The sequence below is a fragment of the Momordica charantia genome, assembly GCF_013281855.1.
Source record: "Momordica charantia cultivar OHB3-1 chromosome 2 unlocalized genomic scaffold, Mcharantia_2.0 BLBB01000002.1, whole genome shotgun sequence".
In the NCBI taxonomy this organism is placed as follows: Eukaryota; Viridiplantae; Streptophyta; class Magnoliopsida; order Cucurbitales; family Cucurbitaceae; genus Momordica; species Momordica charantia.
Window position 1 is genome coordinate 15,568,267 of NW_028275160.1, and position 19,982 is coordinate 15,588,248.

The 19,982-nt window shown below is 38.4% G+C and overlaps 1 non-coding gene and 1 pseudogene across 1 annotated transcript; one reads left to right on the forward strand and one right to left on the reverse strand.

Moving 5' to 3' along the window:
• Window positions 1-499: 499 nt before the first annotated feature.
• LOC148212891 (small nucleolar RNA R71) lies at window positions 500-606 on the reverse strand. Its single transcript, XR_015789563.1, has one exon. It is a non-coding gene; the product is annotated as a small nucleolar RNA R71 (small nucleolar RNA).
• A 17,746-nt stretch (window positions 607-18,352) lies between these two features.
• On the forward strand, window positions 18,353-19,922 carry LOC148212892 (uncharacterized; annotated as a pseudogene).
• The last annotated feature ends 60 nt before the right edge of the window (window positions 19,923-19,982 follow it).

A 19,982-nucleotide genomic window follows, 5' to 3' on the forward strand; every position in this document is an offset into this window, starting at 1 on the left:
AGAGAGTACGAGCACATCAATGGCAGATATTCCACCTCGTGATCCGGTTGATCCACCTGCTGTTAACGGTAATATGAGGGATCATGCAAGAAATGATGAATTCAACCATATCCAGATGGCGGACAACAGAGACGTGGCAATGCGAGAATATGCCGCCACGGCTTTTCAGAACTTTGATTCAGGGATAGTCAACCCTATTCCAGCCCACGCAAACTTTGAGCTTAAACCAATGATGTTCCAAATGTTGCAGACAATTGGACATTTTGGAGGGCAGGAACATGAGGATCCACATGATCATCTGAAATCATTCATTCAAATTGCAAATGCATTTCGATTACCTGGTATAACAGACGATGCTCTGAGACTAACACTTTTTCCATTTTCTTTGAAGGACCAAGCTAGAGCATGGCTCAATGCATTTCCACCGGGATCCATCACCACATGGGGGTCGTTAGTGGAGAAGTTCTTAACAAAATTCTTCCCACCTACTCGCCACGCTGATATCAGAGAGGAGATCATCTCCTTTAGACAGTATGATCGTGAACCTGTTCACGAGGCGTGGGAGAGATTTAAAGAACTAATCAGGAAATGTCCGAACCATGGCTTGCCGGCATGCATCCAGATAGAACATTTCTTTAGAGGTTTAGATCATCCTACTAAGATGATGCTAAACAATGCTGCCAACGGAGCCTTTACAAAGAAGACATTCAACGAGATAGTTGACATCCTAAATGACTTAGCTTCACACAACGAACTATGGTGTTCGCAAAGATCTAGGGCAGCACCAAAGAAGCAAGATCCAGCTGGAGTTTTGGCTCTGGACATTGCGACCTCGATGCAAAAAGAGATGGTTACAATGAACCAGAGGCTAAAAGAGATGGCATTGGGAATAAAAAATCCATTAGCCACGCCGATACAACCTGTGCAGTCGGATTATTGCACTCCTGCCCCTGTTTGCCAAGACAACGATCTCATTTGTTCATTTTGCAGTGAAAACCATATTTATGATAATTGTCCACATAACCCTGCTTCTGTTTTTTATGTAGGACATGGGAACAATAGGAACTTTAACCCATATTCGAACACCTACAACCCAGGTTGGAGGCACCACCCTAATTTCTCATGGGGAGGACAAGGAGGTTCGAGCGGTTTTAATCAAGGGCAGAGCCAACAGAACAAGCAGCCCTATGTTCCACCTACACAACAATACATCCCACCACCGCAACAGCAGTACAATCAGAGAACACAGACTCCACCAGTTCACAATAACAACTCAAATCTTGAGAATATGATGAAGGAGTACATGGCCCGAACCGACGCAGTGATACAATCCCAAGCGGCATCAATGAGGAATTTCGAGACCCAATTGGGACAGCTCGCCAATGAATTGAAGAATAGACCACAAGGTTCTTTTCCAGGCCATACTGAATTACCAAAACGAGAAGGGAAAGAACAGTGCAAAGCTGTCACCCTTAGGAGTGGACTGGCATATGATGGACCAACAATGCCAACAACAGATGTACAGATTCCGTCCACTGAACCAATTGTAAAGATACCAGAAAATCCAACAACACCAGAAAAAGAAAATATTAGAAAAGGTAATGAGGACACCCCGAGTGTTCCTCCACAGGTACAGCCTTCTTTTACCCCTACTCCCCCGTTTCCACAAAGATTAGTTAAGAAAAATAATGATTCCTAGTTTAGAAAATTTTTAGATATTTTAAAACAACTGCATATAAATATACCATTAGTAGATGCTCTAGAACATATGCCAAATTATGCTAAGTTTTTGAAAGATATAGTTTCTAGGAAGAAAAAAATAGGAGAGCATGAACTGGTAGCTATGACAAAATGTAGTAGTGAAGCTGTAGGCAGCCCGCTACCCATGAAATGTAATGATCCTGGCAGTTTTACCATTCCATGTTCCATAGGAGGAAAAAACTTAGGTAGGGCATTATGTGATCTAGGCGCTAGCATTAATCTTATGCCATTATCAGTTTTCAAATCTTTAGGCATAGGAGAAGCTAGACCTACTACGGTTACCCTCCAACTAGCAGATAGATCTATCATAAGACCTGAGGGAAAGATAGAAGATGTTTTAGTCCAGGTGGACAAATTCATTTTCCCTGCGGACTTTATCATTCTAGATTGCGAGGCAGACTTAGACGTTCCCATTATTTTGGGAAGACCATTTCTAGCCACTGGGGATACAGTTTTTAATGTAAGGAAGGGAGAAATTACAATGAGGGTAAATAATGAAGAAGTTAAATTTAACGTTCTAGATGCCATGAAATTACCAGGAGACTTTGAAGAGTGCTCTGCTATAAATAGCTTGAATCCTGTTATGTTTGATGAGTTTTATGACTTATTAGTTACAGAGATTGAAGAAGAGCTTGATAAGATAGCAGAAGGACCAGAAGATGTGGCTAATCCTATTGAAAAAATACAAAAAGAAGAATGCAAGTCGTTACTTCCGTCCATAGTGGAACCACCCACGTTGGAGCAGAAGCCATTGCCGTCGCATTTGAAATATGCGTATCTAGGGGATAACGACACTTTACCAGTTATTATAGCTTCCAATTTATCACCTACTAATGAATATTCTTTATTGCAGATTTTGGAGAAGCACAAAAAGGCCATTGGATGGACGATAGCAGATATCCGAGGGATAAGCCCAGCCTTTTGCATGCACAAAATTCTATTGGAAGAAGATGCTAAGAACTCTATTGAGAGTCAAAGGCGGTTGAACCCGAAGATGAAAGAGGTTGTAAGGAAAGAAATTCTTAAATGGCTTGACGCCGGTGTTATATACCCAATATCCGACAGCAGCTGGGTAAGCCCAGTACAGTGTGTACCAAAGAAAGGGGGTATTACCGTGGTGGCCAACGAGGAGAATGAGCTCATCTCAACCCGAACTGTGAGCGGGTGGAGAGTTTGCATTGACTATCGCAAACTCAACAAGGTAACAAAGAAAGACCATTTTCCTCTCCCGTTTATTGACCAGATGCTCGACCGTCTGGCAGGTAAGGATTTCTATTGTTTTTTAGATGGATATTCGGGTTATAATCAAATTACTATTGCTCCAGAAGACCAAGAGAAGACAACATTTACGTGTCCGTATGGTACGTTTGCTTTTAGGCGAATGCCCTTTGGACTATGCAATGCACCCGCGACTTTTCAGAGGTGTATGATGGCCATCTTCTCTGACATGGTAGAAAATATTCTAGAAGTTTTTATGGATGACTTTTCTGTTTTTGGAAATTCTTTTGACGCATGTTTAGTTAATTTGGAGAGAGTATTGGAGAGATGTGAACAAACAAACCTAGTCCTAAATTGGGAGAAGTGTCATTTCATGGTACAAGAGGGTATTGTTTTGGGTCACAAAATTTCCAAGCAAGGAATAGAGGTAGACCACGCTAAGATAGACATCATTTCAAAGCTACCTCCTCCTACAAATGTCAAAGGGATTAGAAGTTTTTTAGGGCATGGGGGATTTTACCGCCGCTTTATAAAAGACTTTGCTAAAATTTCTAAACCCTTGTGTCAATTGTTAGAACATGATAGACCATTTGTTTTTGATGATGACTGTTTAAAATCATTTGAAATATTGAAAGTTGCTCTAAGTTCAGCTCCTATAATTATCGAACCTAATTGGGATTTACCTTTTGAGCTCATGTGTGATGCTAGTGATTATGCAATAGGAGCTATGTTAGGACAACGTAAAAACAAGATCTTGCATCCTGTGTATTATGCTAGTAAGACTCTGACCGGTGCACAACTCAATTACACTACTACTGAAAAGAAACTGTTAGCAGTTGTGTTCGCCTTTGATAAGTTTAGGTCTTACTTGATAGGCACAAAAGTCATTGTTTTTACTGACCATTCTGCTTTAAAATATTTATTTGCTAAAAAAGATGCTAAACCACGTTTGATACGGTGGATTTTGTTACTTCAAGAGTTTGATATTGAAGTTAGGGACAGGAAGGGTACTGAAAACCAAGTTGCTGATCACCTGTCTAGATTGGAATCCCCGCTCTGTGATGATGGAACTGTTATACGTGAACAGTTTATTGACGAGCAACTCTTGCGAGTTGATTCAGTTCCGTGGTATGCCGATATAGCAAATTATTTGGTAAGTCGAATAGTTCCTTATGAGTTCAACAAGCAACAGGTAAAGAAATTTTAAATGAAGTTCGATGTTATCGTTGGGATGAGCCTTTTTTATATAAGCTAGGACCTGACAATATCTTACGCAGGTGTGTCGCAGAAGAAGAGCACGAGGCGATATTAGACGCTTGTCATATGTCTCCATATGGAGGACATTTTGCAGGACACAAAACCGCAGCCAAAGTTTTGCAAAGTGGGTTCTTTTGGCCCACTCTGTTCAAAGATGCACATAAGTTTGCCCAGGTTTGTGACAAATGCCAACGGACAGGTAATATATCTAAACGCCACGAAATGCCTCAAACCCCGATCCTGGAGATTGAAATATTTGATGTGTGGGGTATAGATTTTATGGGTCCATTTCCATCTTCTAATGGTAAGCTTTATATATTGTTAGCAGTAGATTATGTTTCGAAATGGATAGAAGCCATTGCAACTGCTACCAATGATTCCAAAGTTGTTATTCGTTTTCTGCAAAAGCACATTTTTACGCGTTATGGAACCCCGCGTTGTCTGATAAGCGATGGGGGGGCTCATTTTGTGAATAGGTCTATGCAAAAGTTGCTGACTAAATACAATGTGCGTCATAGGGTTGCAACAGCATATCATCCTCAGTCGAATGGGTTAGCCGAAATATCTAATAGGGAGATAAAAAACATTTTAGAAAAAACTGTAAATCTTAACCGTAGGGATTGGTCTTTTAAGCTTGATGATTCACTTTGGGCATATAGGACAGCATTTAAGACTCCCCTCGGCATGTCCCCCTATAGGCTAATCTTTGGAAAAGCATGTCATTTGCCTCTTGAGCTAGAATATAAAGCATTTTGGGCTACTAAGAAATTAAATTTTGATTTGTTGGCTGCAGGTGAAGCGAGGAAGTTACAATTGTTGGAATTAGAAGAACACAGGCACTTTTCTTATGAGAATGCTAAGTTGTTTAAGGAAAAAACTAAACAGTGGCATGATAGGCGTCTTCGGCCGAACAATCTTCAAGAAGGTGATCTGGTTCTGTTATTCAACTTTAGGTTGAAACTTTTCCCTGGAAAACTTAAGTCTAGATGGTCTGGTCCCTTTCAAATTTTTAAAGTCTACCCATATGGGGCAGTGGATCTAGTTGACTCTAAAGGAAATGTTTTTAAAGTAAATGGGCAGAGACTTAAGCCGTATTTTGGAGAACCAGTGGATAGAGGAAAAACCTCTATTCAACTTTCAGGTCAATAAATGTTTGCGAAAAATGTTTTTCCTTCTTATCCGTTTGGAAAGAACAAAAGTAAAGGAAGGAAATTTTTGTATCTTACATTCTTTTTGTCTAATTATAAAAAGTTTTGCTTATTAAGAATGTTTTTGGAAAACGTTGAAAAACAAAAAGAAAGAATGAAAAAAAAAAAAAAAACATTGAAAAATTTTACGCAGGCGCCTGGCGCCTGCCCTTTGCGAAAATAAATCACGCAGGCGCCTGGCGCCTGCCCTGTTTTCCAGCAGTTCGAATTTCATTTTCCTTCACGGTTTGGGTTTTAATTTTCGATAGCATGGGCTTTATTTTGGGTCAAACATTAATCCTCTATGATTTAGCTTTAAGAACTTCTCTTCAAACTCAAATTTTGTTTCCCTAATCCTATTTTGTATTCAAATTTGTTTTCTTTTCCTTTTAGGTTTAGGAAACTTGGTTGAACTTAAATGTCAATCCCTTTCCATTTAGGATTTAGTTTGGGGAAAGCTTTAAATAGACCCATTGCCTAAGCTTTACAACTCCACCCAAACCCACACAACTCTCTTCTTCCCCTTGTTTTTTCGGCAAAAACCCACTCCCTTCATCACCCTTGTTTTCGATTTTCAGCCACCACCAAAGAGAAGAAGAAATTTCCAGCATTTGCTTACATCTATGGCTTCCTCTTCTCAACATACTTCACTTCCTACCTCTTCCACTCAAGCTCCAAATGCCACAAGCATTCCTTTTCCACCATTGGAGAACTTCCAACACCACATGGGTTCAGATTCTAAGCTAGCTGCTGTTAGGGGAGGAAACCCGCTTCAAACATTTGAATGTCCTCCATCCCAAGCTCCTACACAACATCCTATAATGAGCCCACATGGTTATGTTAATTTTCAGCAACTACCCACCTTTAATATACCTCAAAACAGTGAGTTTAGGGCTGAAAATCCTCAACAACTTCCTCCAATGATCAATCCGGGTATGTACCAACCGTTTATGTTTAACCCGGTTCCTTCCTATCATTTTCCCTTGTCTCAAATGCAAATTCCAGCTAGTGTTCATCCTTATGGAATGCCAAACCCATCTACTCTAATTCCTAGCCTTCCACCTTATTATGGAATGGGTCATTGGGTACCTCCACATAATTATGGGATGATTTCACCTAGAGTTCCCCCACCAGCTCAACTTCCATTCCTAGAAAGAGGACCTCAAGCACCCCAATTGAACCCTAACATATCGAGTACTTTCAACATGGGACAACTAAAACCCTTAGAGCCTCCTAGGATGCCAACACCAACCAATATGCCAATGGATGCAGGAGATGAGCATGGAGGAGAGCAAGAGAAGAGTCATAGCCATAGGCTAGAGCCCGGGGTTTCGATAGGGCAAAAGAGGAAGGGCAAGGAGGTGATGATAGACCCAGAAATTGAGGAAGATGAGAGTAGTAGGCGTCTGACGCCTAAGGATTCATCTATGGAGAACAGGGACGAGGAGCAGTTTTATTCATCTCCATTGATTATTACACCGGAAGATGGTAATGATGATTTTCTACTGGTTTCACGAGGACATTGTTCAAATATGCCAGAAACAGAGGATACCGAGAATGAAGTGGTGAGAACAGATACTCAGGAACCTTCCCCATTGGATACACCTACAGAAGGAGCATTTTGTAGTCACCAAGAGTTGCCTACTGGGGCAACTGGATCTACTCCGTTGGCAACGGATGAGTATGTCACACCGATGGCCACTCTACCAGGGGTAAGGGATGCTCACACTATTCCTTCTAATACAGTTAACCCGCTTGGGTGTGATACAGGTAGATCCAAGGTTGGGGAGAATAGTACTCATGAACCTACCAGCGAAGAAGATCCTGAGGACACGCAGACGATAAGGGAAATGTTTTAATACAAGAGGCGGGAGAAAAAGAGTTCAAAACGACGTGCAGTTCAGGCTAAGAAGCCAACAGTGCCCGTGAATGAACCTAAAACGAGAGCTGCGAAAGCTAAAGCAGCTGAAGCTAAGAAGAAGGTAGTGGCACCTGGGCCAGTTGATACAATTGAACTGGACTTGTCTGAGGGAGAGGAGGTCGAGACGAAATGGAACGCAGCAAATTTAGCCACTCGAACTTCATTAATGAAATCCCGTAAGATTATGACAGAATTGGGATTTGATCTCACCCTAGGAGATGTGCCTGATGATTGGAGGGAGACCGCCAGAGACAAAGAATGGAGACCACTCATTCAGCCCATACAATGTGAGGCTTTGGAGTTAGTCAGAGAATTCTATGCTGCAGTCCATCCCCAGTCACATATAGCCATAGTGCGCGGGAAGGAAATACGGTTTGATGCCACTCAGATCAACTACACCTTCAACATTGAGAATATCAGAGATGCTGTGGGCAATAAGATGTTAGTGACTCCGACTCTGGAACAGCTTGATGAGGCTCTAGAATGTGTTGGGAAGCCCTCTGCCACTTGGGATTTGACTACTCATGGCAAGGTACGACTAAAACCCGAGGATGTTTCCCTAGCTGCTGCAAGATGGTTATACATAGTCAAAAACAGAATTCTGCCAACGGAGCATGATGAGCATGTCACTCATGATAGGGCATTGCTGGTTTATGCCATGCTAAAGGGCATAGATGTGAATTATGGAGAATTGATCAATACCAGTATCCATGAGTGTGCCCACCGGACACGTGGTAAGCTTTATCACCCACGTTTGGTCACTTCTTTATGCTTGCGACAAGGTGTACAGCTCCCTGAGGATCAAATTAAGAGAGATGCCCCAATTGTGGAAGAGAAGAATATTCGGCGTATTATCGCCCATGCGTTACAAAGAAGGGAAGGTACTGGGATGTCTCCTACATCGGAGATCCGTCGTCTTCGAGAGGAGAACCACCAGCTGCGAGATCAGGTTCGAGAAGTCGTGCAACATATCTATAACTTAAGGGCTTCATTGGATTTTGCGGTTTTACCTTCATGGCCTCCAACGCTAGCTGCTATCCTTGGTCATCCATCTCCCAGTACTGACACTGATCCTAGTCCACAACCTCCGACTTCATGAAGGGGAGGTTCCTTCTTTGCTATTTTTTGTGTTTTCTTCTTTTGGTTAATGACGTAGTTTGCATATTCTAGCATTACTACGCATGTTTTTTTTTTTTGTATTGATTATGTTTCGAGCTCAGTTGAAGCATGAATAAATTAGTATCGTTTATCTTCTGATCACTTAAAGTATGCCTTCACTTAACCTTAGTTTAGCTTTTCACATGCCTATTTTGAAGCATCTGTGCTGTGCATGTGATTTCATGTCAATGATGATTATAAGAGATTGTTGAGTTTTCTGTTCTATGCCTGACTAAGCTTGGAGCTATTTCCTTTGTTTATGTGATAAACTCATTTTCTTTTATGTCTTTTTGATCTTTACAAACTTTAAGCTTTTTCTTTGCCCCTATATAGGAAGTCCTTGTCCTTTTTATTGTTAAGTCTTTTTCATCCGATGCAAAAGTCTTTTCCCAGTGAGGACACTGTCTCTCTTAAGTTAGGGGGGGACAGTCGTTGTGTGAGTCGTTGTTTCAGAAAGATAAAGTGTTATTTATATTTGAAAAATCATGCTATTTTCTTTTGAAAAAGAGTCAGTTCGAAAAACAAATGCTATTAAAAAAAAAAGAAAGTGTTGAAAAGAAAAAAAAAAACACAAAACAGAAAAAAAAAAAAAAAAATTTTGCAAAAGAGTAAAAAGAGTCTTGTTGAGAGAAAATAAGAGTGGGGAAAAGATTTGTGTTAGAAAGAAAAGAGTGGTAAAAACAATGAGAGTTAAAGAAAATGTAGTTATGATTTCCGAGTCCTACTGTAGACACCCATTTAGTTTTAGGTTGGGTGTTGACTTTGAAAATAGCAGTAAGGATGGTGATAAGTGACTTCGTGTTTCTCATTGTCGTCGTTTTATGACCTAGCTGTTAGTTTCAAAGTCTTTCTACGAGTAGCTGTGGTTGAAACCGATGTTAGTGTGTGGAAACCTCAGGGGCTAGTAGCCGATCTTTCAGATGTAAAAGTCTTAGTGTAAGAAGGGAGTGTGCAGATTCCTTAGGGGTATTTGAAAACGTTTTCTGTTTTTGAAAGAGAAAAAAGATTTTGAAAGAAAAAGTTTTTATCATTTCAAACTTGGTTTATAGTGACTAAGTTTACAAAGGCAATAGAATGGTAGGCTTTGACATCTTTTCCTTGAGACAATTTATGATTGAACATCTCGGTTGCTTTTGCTTTTCCTTGTCCATGTGTTAGAAAGCTGATTAAAGTTGCTAAGTTTTGCTTGAGGACAAGCAAAAAGTTAAGTTTGGGGGTGTGATTACGCTTGTTTACATGCGTAAAAAGAAGGTTTTAGATGCTGTTTTTACTATGTTTCAGCTTTGTTTCGGATTTTTCTCGATCGTTTGAGTTCCAATTCATGCAAAATTCATATATTATGGTTTGTGGTTGGCTTATATTGTATTTATGACATTTTAGGACCATTTGGGAGTGCAAATTAATCAAAAGAAGCAAAAAGACGGAAAAACTTCATGGGAGGCGCCAGGCGCCTGGGAAGCCTGCAGAAAAACTGTTTTTCTTCCAACTTTGCCCTTAATGAAACGCGTCTTCCAATGCGTTTTGGTGGTTCCAACTGATGCATACGTGTAGAAGAAGTGTTCCACTATCAGTTTGAGCACGATTTGGTCAGTCAAAAGAGTTGGAAATGGGTGATTCACCATCGTTTTAGGACCTACCTAACCAATTCTGCACAGCTATAAATTCCAGCAACTTCTCCACCAAATTCATCAAGCCTTGCTTCCTTCTCTTGATCATTTTTAGTGTTTCTTTGTTGCTTTCTAAGTACTTTTGAGTTGCTTTCATTAGTTGCTTTTGGTTTTTAAATCCCGAGTACTTTACATTCTTTTATTGAGCTTTGTTTTGTTTCCATTTGTACTTAGTTATTTTCTACTTATTCAAATATATAAAAATCTAGCACTTTGCTTATTCTCTCTTTGCCTTTACTTTATTTTTAGTTAAGAGAGTTGTGTTTTTGGAGGAAAGAGCACGTGACACTCCCCCTTGCTTGAAAGAGAAGGGCGAAGCTCTCAATCCCGATAAAAACTCTCCGTTAGTTAACTTTTGTTTTTCACACATGCATTCCACATTCAACCATTTTACTTGCTGTATTTTCTTCAATATGTCTTTCTAAATTCTCGTCTCTAGCCTGGTTATGGATAGTTAGCCTTTTATGTCTAAAAAGGGTTGCTAAGAAGTAGTGTTTTTTGCTTTCCATTCATTGCTCAACATGTTTTCCCAAAAAGTTAGGATTTAGAGAAGGCCACTGTAAGTCTTAACAAGTCAATACTGAAAAGGTTGCTTATTTGCATTGTTGAGTGGTTAAACCGAGGAGAGGAGCGCCTTAGACATAAGGGTTCCGCTTAAGTAGCCTAGACATAGGACCTTAACCCGAGGTTGCGACTATTTCCATCCTAAAACTAAGATATCTCTCATAATAGACATATTAGGGAATGTCTTAGGACTTTGAACTTGCTTAGACATAAGTCAAGTGAGAAGCGTAGTCGTTGGTTTCTAAAGTAAAATGCATATTGTCCTTAGCATGTCCTTGATTCTTTGATGGCTAACTTGAAGTAATTCGGGCTAGGTTTTATTATTATAAGTCCAAATCCCAAATCCAAAACCATTATTTGTGACCACTTCCCATTTTACAAGAATCACTCATTTCAACATTCACTATTCTTTAAAACTTCAGAGTTTGGAAATTATTTAGAAGTCCTTGAGGATCGATACTTGGATACTCCATCCATTTTATATTACTCTGACAGGTGTGCGCTTGCATCTATATAATTGTTACCACGCTTAGTGCGTGCGTTCAGCATAAACGCCCAGTCACCTACCTTCAAGACAAGATTCATATGGAGGTAGTGAGTAATTTTCTAACTCGCTTGGAAGTCCACTCTTAACCAATTTCCCAGTCCTGTTGAGATTTATGTGATCTAATATTAAGTGCCAAAGATAAATATTTTCTTTAGGAGAAGTTCTTTGCCTTTTATGTTGAGTTTTAGCATTTTTAAACAACTATGTATTTAAAATTTCTTTAGTTATGGTTGGTCTAAACCGATATAAGTTGTTTTCAAGCTTTGTAGAACAAATATAAACACCATTTCGTGAAATTAACATTTCATTTGTTCTAATTAGGGGTGAAAGGAATCGAACCGACTCGAAAAACCAAATTGAACCGAACCAGTTCGGGTCGGTTCGATTTGAACAAAACATGAAGCGAACCAAACCGAAGTTATTCAGTTCGGTTCGGATTTAACCAAATTAGGTTTCATTTATAACTCCTCTTTTCTCCCCCTCCCTCATTTCACAATAACCTACGCCGCCCCCTACCTCTCACTCCTTCCCTACCTCCTTCTCTATTTGAACGAACCCCGGTGGAAAGCAACACTTTCTATCGGTGGCAGCACAAGGCGATGGAGGCGGCCAACAAAAATGAGGAAGGGGGCAGCGGTGGAGGTAGGACGAACTGGAGGCGGAGGCGGCCAACACTTTCTACCAGAGGTGGTAGGGCGAATCAGAAACCTTGAAGTCGCGGCAGTGGAGGTGGCGACGAGCTTGTGTTTGACATGGGAGATGAAATCAAAGGTTGTTGCTAATTTGGGAGTTTTTGAGCAATAACCATATGAAATTTCTCAACAAAACGCTGATTTCATCTATCTTTTTAAGTTTCTTTTGAAAAAGAAAAAGGAAAAATCGACCAACAAAAGTCAGAGGGAAAAACCATTACAGAAAAAAGAGCTTGTGTTTGAGGTTAACTTTTTTTAAAAATAAACAATAAAACTTTTGGTGTGAAGTGATTAAGAGGAGGGAAAAAAATGTAAGAGCTTTTCTGTTAGTGTTTCTTTTGAAAAAACAAAAAACAATTGGACCATTTCTTTTTCTACTTTTTGGTTTCATGGAAAAGAGGGAAAAAGCCATAGGGTTAGAAGGATAAGGAAGAGAAGAAGAAGAGAAAAAAATGGAATTTAAGTTGGGTTGGGTCGGATTTGACTTGAAAACTATTGGTTCGGGCCGGTTTTCCCCAAAACCCGACCTGACCCGAATCGATTACACCCCTATTTCTAATAGACAAGAAATTGAAATTAAGTTCCTATTTATTTTGGGAATTACATACACATTATCTAATAATATATATGAATTCTTGTCTAAAACGAACTTTAAGTCCTCCATTGCGACTGCCGAGATGACATCTCCCGTTTTGACCTTGAGAGTCATCTCCTTAACTTCAAGCTGTCTCCATAAACTAATTCCCTGAAATGAAGAACAAAAACGGTTAGTGACCTCTGAATCAAGTATCCAGGCAGAATCATTATTCTCCACTAATCAAGTTTCAAGTACAAGTAAATCATATTTACCATCTTTGGCTTTCTTCTTTTTGGGAAGGTATTTCAGGCAGTTTGTCTTCCAGTGCCCATCCACGTTGCAGCGGAAACACTTTTCTTTGGTTGTAACTTTTGCCATCCCTTCTTGGAAGCAACAGTAGGGTCAGTTTTAGGTCCCTTACCACTATTCTTTTTCTTTTTGAAAGTTTTACTTCTAGAAGGAGAAGGTACATATTTGGTTTTTGAGGTCGAACCTCATAGAACCGTTTTGAGGTGACAACATTTGCCTCTACTTCTTGTCCCTTATGTTTCATAAGAGATTGAAAAATCTATAACTCATTTAAGAGTGTGATAAGGTTATACTCTATCTTGTTCATAACAACATTGCTACGAAACTGTTGGAAACTCTTCGAAGAGATTCCATGATAACCTGACTCCCCTCGTCTATGACAGTCCCGTTCATCTCAGCCACATTAAAGTGGACCATCATATTGAGAACGTGTTCTCGCATTGATATTCCCTCTTTCATGCGGACGTGAAAATGAACTGAAAACATCGTGTTGGGCTTGGTGGATGGTTGTCCAAACATGTCCTGCAATGAATCCATGATCTCACTAGCGGTGATCATTCTCATACTTCTTTTCCAACACATTAGATATGTTTGCCAGGATGTAGACCCTGACCTTGTCATTGGCCTTGGTTCACCTGTCATAGGCATCCCGACCAGCTCGGCATGCATTGGGTGCGGGAGCCTGAGGACACTCCTTAGTCAAGATGAACATTAGATCCTCTATCACGAGAATCATAGTCAAGTTCGTTTTATATTGTTTCTAGTTTTCACCATTAAGTTTTTTAGCGGCAAGCATAGCGATAATTAAAGTAGACATGTTGAAATACAAACAAATCTATATTAGACATTTGCATTACTCATTAAAACAAATCAATTTTAGTAAAAAGTAATAATGCACCATAATAATGAAACTTATTTTTGCAACGATGTTTAGTGATTTAGAGCAACAGCTACGATGGGGCAGTCAACTACTCCTTCACTGAATTGAGACATTCTCAACTACATATTACACCAGAATAACTCTTATTTCTATAACAACTAGTCACCGTTTGTTCGATCAAGAAATTATTAACTAACTTAACAATTTCTCGTAAATGTGACCCACCATTTTCAGACCCGACGAAGGAAAGGACAATATTGGTGCAAAACCTAAGAAACCTTTTCCATTTCTAGAGTTCGCATTGATTTTGATTCCATATAATAGACCCTCTGTAGGGGTGGCCACTCCAGGGGACACGTAGGCCGTGTATCTTATATACTTGGTATATATACCTAATCCTCCCACTTAGTATTTTAAAACTAGGGTTTATTACTTAGGTAAAATCCAACTTAATCATATTATCTAAGTTTATTAGTTTGCCTAATATAACTTTTATATTGGATTTATTTAACACTAATGTTTTAGTTTATTAAACATTTTAACGAGCTTACCACATTATTGAATGCTATAAAATATTGACTAATTCAACTTCCAGGTCGATTCCCAAGTAGAGGTGTTCCCTTACGGTCACTTAAGTACCTCAACCGTAGATAGAACTTTCCTTAGACAGAGTTTCCTTATAGGCAATATTTTATACTAATATTTTATTTAGTCATTTTAAACCTATTTAAAACCAAAACAAAAGGCTAATTCTAATAATATTAGAAACTTATAATAAGGTCTAATTAATTTTAAACCCCTTTAAATTCAATTACATAAGGACCCTATGTTTTCATGCAATTCTTTATTATAGGTTTTAATTTCTATTAACTTTATAACCTTTGTAAATTAAAGAAATTTAACCTATAAACATACAACGATGACATACATAAATATAACAATTATATTCACTAAAGTAATGTCATGCTCAATACATTTCAATTTTCATTCAATTAATATAACAATTATATTAACTACTCATGAAAATATAAAACAATGCAAACATATATTATAACACTTATATACATATGGTGCATGTAACATATGGTGGGATTTTAAACTATATGTCATACTTTATGCAACATATATAAATAATTAAACAAACATTCATAATGCATAGTAATTAAATAGCAAAATAGACTGATTTTTGGCATTCTATAACAAAAAAAATAAAATAAAATCTCCCGACGCCGCCCCTCTGTAGCAGCCTTGGGTCCTTTCAGGTGTTGGCAACAAATTGGTAGTGCCTGCAGGGGCAATTCTAGTTTGTTTCTTTTTTCTTGTACTCTTTCACAGTAACTCCTTGCCACAAACAACACGAACTTACAAACTCGATTTACAGAATTAGATGTCCAAAACAACGGGCTCTTAAATTGATCAAATCAACTTAAAAATTGTAAATCTAATGCCAAAAATAAAAAACATCTATTAAGCAAACCTCATACATCAAATGTAGAGTAAAATACCCACCATACTTTTCATTGTAATTCAAAACAAGATTGAAAGCAAAAATTAGCTTTGATATCAATTGAAGGTATCAAATCCAGCAACGGAAGTGCGTGAACGCTTGTTCTTCGATTTTGTTTTAGAAGAACTACAAAGAAAAACAAATAAGCAAAAAAAGTAAAGATACACTACCTTTGAAGACCCTTTATAACGATAGCACCAACGCCACCAAAACACCTTCCCCACTATTCTCTTGGCATGGACCGGTTTGTGGGAGCCGTCTTTTGAAAGTGAGGAAATTTGGTAGTCGTGAGAGAGGGTGTTCAATCTTTAAACAAAATCCACCACTCCTATCTTATAGAGAGGGAGAGGAGTGGGGAGGAAGCAACCTCCCCACCCACTAACTTTCCACCTCCTTGCGAAATGCAAAGAAGTGGGTTGTTTAATTTCATTTACTTAATTCTTAAATTATTGAACTAATTAATTAATGATAATTAAATATCATATATTTAATGAAAGCTTTATTTGAATCATATTCAAGTGTATATTTGTAAGGATAGTATTGTAATTTTGAGTTCAAAAAAAAAAAAAAAGAAAAGTGGGAAAGTGAAGCCGTGTGTGAAGGTGTTGAGGGAACACGTGTAGAGGAAAAATGGGAAAACAGAAAAGATAGAAAAAGGAAGAAAAGGAAAGAAAAAAAGAAGGGAAGTGTAGGGCACGAAACAAAACAGAGAGAGAGGAGGCTGAAAGGGAAGGATTTCATTGCTGAAGAAGGGGGAGGTGAAGGTGGTTTTAGATGAAGAAAAAATTGTAACAGGTAATGGATGGAAGATTAGTTTGTGGGTTTTCTTCTTGTGTTCAATGTATCTCTTGAAATAGGTGGAAACTCTGAATATTTGGTTTGTTTGAACTTTTGTGATGGTTTTCGGCATCTGTGCGTCTTTTCATTGTTGTAGATTTGAGGAATCTGTTGAAATAAAAGAAGAAGAAGAGAAGAAATGGAGGGGAATAAATAGAGGTTTTCGTTGGTTGTGGTTGAGGGAGGAAGAAGGTGAATAGTAGAGGAGAGAAAATGTGTGGGTTTAAATTAAAAATAAAAGCAAATGAAAAAGCAAATGATTGGGAAATTGAAGCTAATCACGTGTGACGAATGGGTTTGGAAGGTTATCAAGGTGGGATGTGGGTCCCACTTGTAAGGAAGATGAGAGAGAAAGAAGTGTAATTGCATGGTAGAGAGAGAATGAGGTTGTTGATTGAATTTGTGGTTTAATTTAAAGAATTGTACAGTTTAATTGGAAATTGAGTGTGAATTGAATTTTAGTTGGTTATTATTTGAGGACTAACAGAAATTGGAGAAGCGTACCATCCGAACTCACCTCGTTCATAGGATTTGTGAGTGGTTACTTTACTAAACGTTTTGGATATTATTATTAGAATTTGTGAGTGGTTATTTTACTAAATATTTTAAGATATCTATTATAGAACTTCAAGAAAATATATATTACGTATGTTTGATCATTTCTATTGAGAAATTGGGTTTGTTGAGAATTTAGAAATGTTTTTGAGAATTTATGAATGTTTCTAAGAATTTTGAAATGCTTTATGATTTTCCAGAGAAACTGCTGTGCATGGTTAGAAAGAAATATGTTTAGAAGTGATTTAAGAAAGAAATATGAGATTGAGAATAGTTTTCAAACCACCATATTATTGTATCCAGGTGATTTACCCGTATGCTATGTGAATGTGTTTCTATAGTATACCCAGAAATAGAAGGTCTTTGGGACCATTTTACTCCACGCGTTGAGAGAAATATTCTGCTGTGTATATTGAGATTACTTTATGCCAGTGGACCAGAAATAGAATTATTATGTTGTGCGTATTGAGATTATTCTACGCTGGTAGACAAAAATAGAATGTTGATACATATGTGGTGTTGAGTTTTTTTAACCGTTTTAGGTTTGAAAGAAGATATTTGATATGTATTTAGAAAGTATATGTTGTTACAAGTTATATGAAGCTTTACTAGAAAAAGCTTATAATTTCAGTTTAAAGAAGTTTGTTATAAGAGTTGAAATTTGAGTTGGTTTATGGAAGAAGTTTTACGAAACTATTTTCTTATTAAATTGTCGCTCACTGAGCTTCCTAGCTCACTGTTTATCATTGTTTTTCTCCACCAGGCTGCATCTGAGTTTTAAAGAGATAGCCGACTAGTTTCTGCCACTCATCGTCTCAGAACTTGCATATCACTTTGTATGTACATTTAGAATGACTTGTAATGGAGTAGTTGTACCTTTTGAGGTTGTACAACATGTTTAGAAGTCGTGGCCGAATAGTTATTTCTGAACTGAATTATGTTACACTTTATGTTTTATATATTGAAGAATAATCTAAATTAGTCTTAGAAATTTAGAAAGAAGTTGACTATAGACTTGGTAGTTGGTTGGGGGTCTGTGGTCGGCGCGGCTTGTCTTAGAGCTAGTAGGTGTTTAGGGTGGGTCGTGTCAGTTTGGTATCAGAGCAAAAGAAAGATCCTGCATAACATGAATAGAAGATCCATTAATGGTTTATGTTATAATTGTGTGATATGCATATCATTTTATTTTATTACGTGAGGGCAGAACGTTGAGGCTTAATGAATTTGAAACTCAACAGGTCCCTGGTATGCAGAATACAATGGCAGAAGACGTAGTTGGTGAGTCTAGCCACCAGCCAGTAGATTCACAAGAGGATATAGTTGATCAGGATGAACGTGTAATGGAAAGAATTGCTGCATTGGGAGCAAGGATGTTATGGAGGGATCCTGAGAAAGACTTTAAGATCAAGCGACTCAGAGCTTTAGGGGCTACTGATTTTTCTGGGACAGCAGATCCAACTGATGCAGAATTGTGGATAAAAAAGTTAGAAAAATGTTTTAATGTGATGGGTTGTCTAGAAGACAGGAAAGTCTGACTGGCTACATTTTTGCTACAAAGAGGAGATGGTGAGTGGTGGGAGTCAGTTATAGCGAGACAACCAAAAGCTGAAAAATTAAGCTGGAAAGAATTCAAAAACTTGTTTAATGAAGCATACTACCCACGATCCTACAGAGATGCAAAAAGAAGTGAGTTCTTGAAGCTAATACAGGGGTCGATGACGGTAGCAGAATATCAGAAAAAATATGTAGAACTTTCAAAGTATGCCACCACTATCATTGAAGATGAGACTGATCGATGTAAACTGTTTGAGGATGGGTTGCGTGAGGAGATTCGAAGCTGTACTACTGTATCTGGGTGGTAGGAATTTTGACCCTTGGTGGAAGCTGCAGCAAGGGTTGAGAAGAGTTTGTTAGACAAGAAAAATCAGAGGGAAGTGTCAAAGAATGTACGTGACACTTTTTCTAACTCTACCAGTTCTTCGAGTGGTAGACATTTTCGAGATAGTAGTAGGGGATTTTTGCTTGGGGTATCGGGTCGAGAGAGTTTTAAACCAAGATATCGAGGATCACAAAACTTTAGAGCGAATGTAAATTTTCCTCAACAGACTACGAGTGGCTCGAGTCAGTATATAAGACCTTTTGGTAGTCAACAATCTGGGCAGCAAGCGGAGTCTGTTTCTAGTTATACTAGATATCCTGTATGTAAGAATTGTGGTAAGTGGCACAGGGGTGAATGCCTTTGGAGGGCGAGCATTGTTTGTTATAACTACGGGCAAGCAGGTCATATAAAAAGAGAATGTGCTCAGTTGTGGCAGGAAGGTAGTGCGTCCCAAGGAGCTTCCTCGAGATCGACTGTATAGGGACGTTCAAATTCACAAGCAAAACCTGTGAGTGAGGGACAACCAAATACATGAAATTCTAGTGGTGTTAAGTCGAAGGGTCAGGTAGGTAGACCATGTGGTCAGGGAAAGATATTTGCAATGACGCAGCATGAGGCCGAAGAACTGCCAAATGTAGTTACAGGTCGTTGAATATCTTCGATAAAAATGCTCATGTTTTATTCGATTCGGGTGCTACACATTCATTTATTTCTATCATGTTTTCTGTTGGGTTAGATAGAAAGTTAGAACCCTTACCTAGTGAATTGATAGTAGCTACATCGGTTGGTATATCTTTTATAGTAGACACTGTTTATCGTAATTGCATGATTGATTTGGGTAATAGACAGTTTAATGTGGATTTAGTCCCATTGAATATTCATGAGTTTGATGTTATTTTCGGAATGGATTTCCTATTCACACATCATGCATCGATTGACTATTATCAGAAGGAAATTATATTTAAACGGCCAGGGGAAACTGAGATTATCTTTAGAGGTAAAAGAACAATTCGTCCAGCATGTGTAATATCTGCAATGAAGGCTAGTAAATTGTTGAATAAGGGGTGTACAACATACTTAGCATATGTTATTGATCCGCGGACTAAAAAAGGGAAGCTTGAAGATATACCAGTTGTGTGAGAGTTTCCAGACGAATTTCCAGATGATTTATCTGGCTTGCCACCTGATCGAGAGGTTGAGTTTGTGATTGATTTTATACCAGGCACTGCTCCGATATCTCAAGCACCATATAGAATGGCTCCTACAAAATTAAGAGAATTGAAGACACAATTGCAGGAATTAGTTCATAAAGGTTACATTAGAGTATGTCACCATGGGGTGCGCTAGTGTTATTTGTGAAAAAGAAAGACGGTACTCTGAGGTTATGTATTGATTATATACACTGAACAAGGTAACCATACAGAACAAATATCCATTGCCTCGAATAGATGATTTGTTTGATCAGC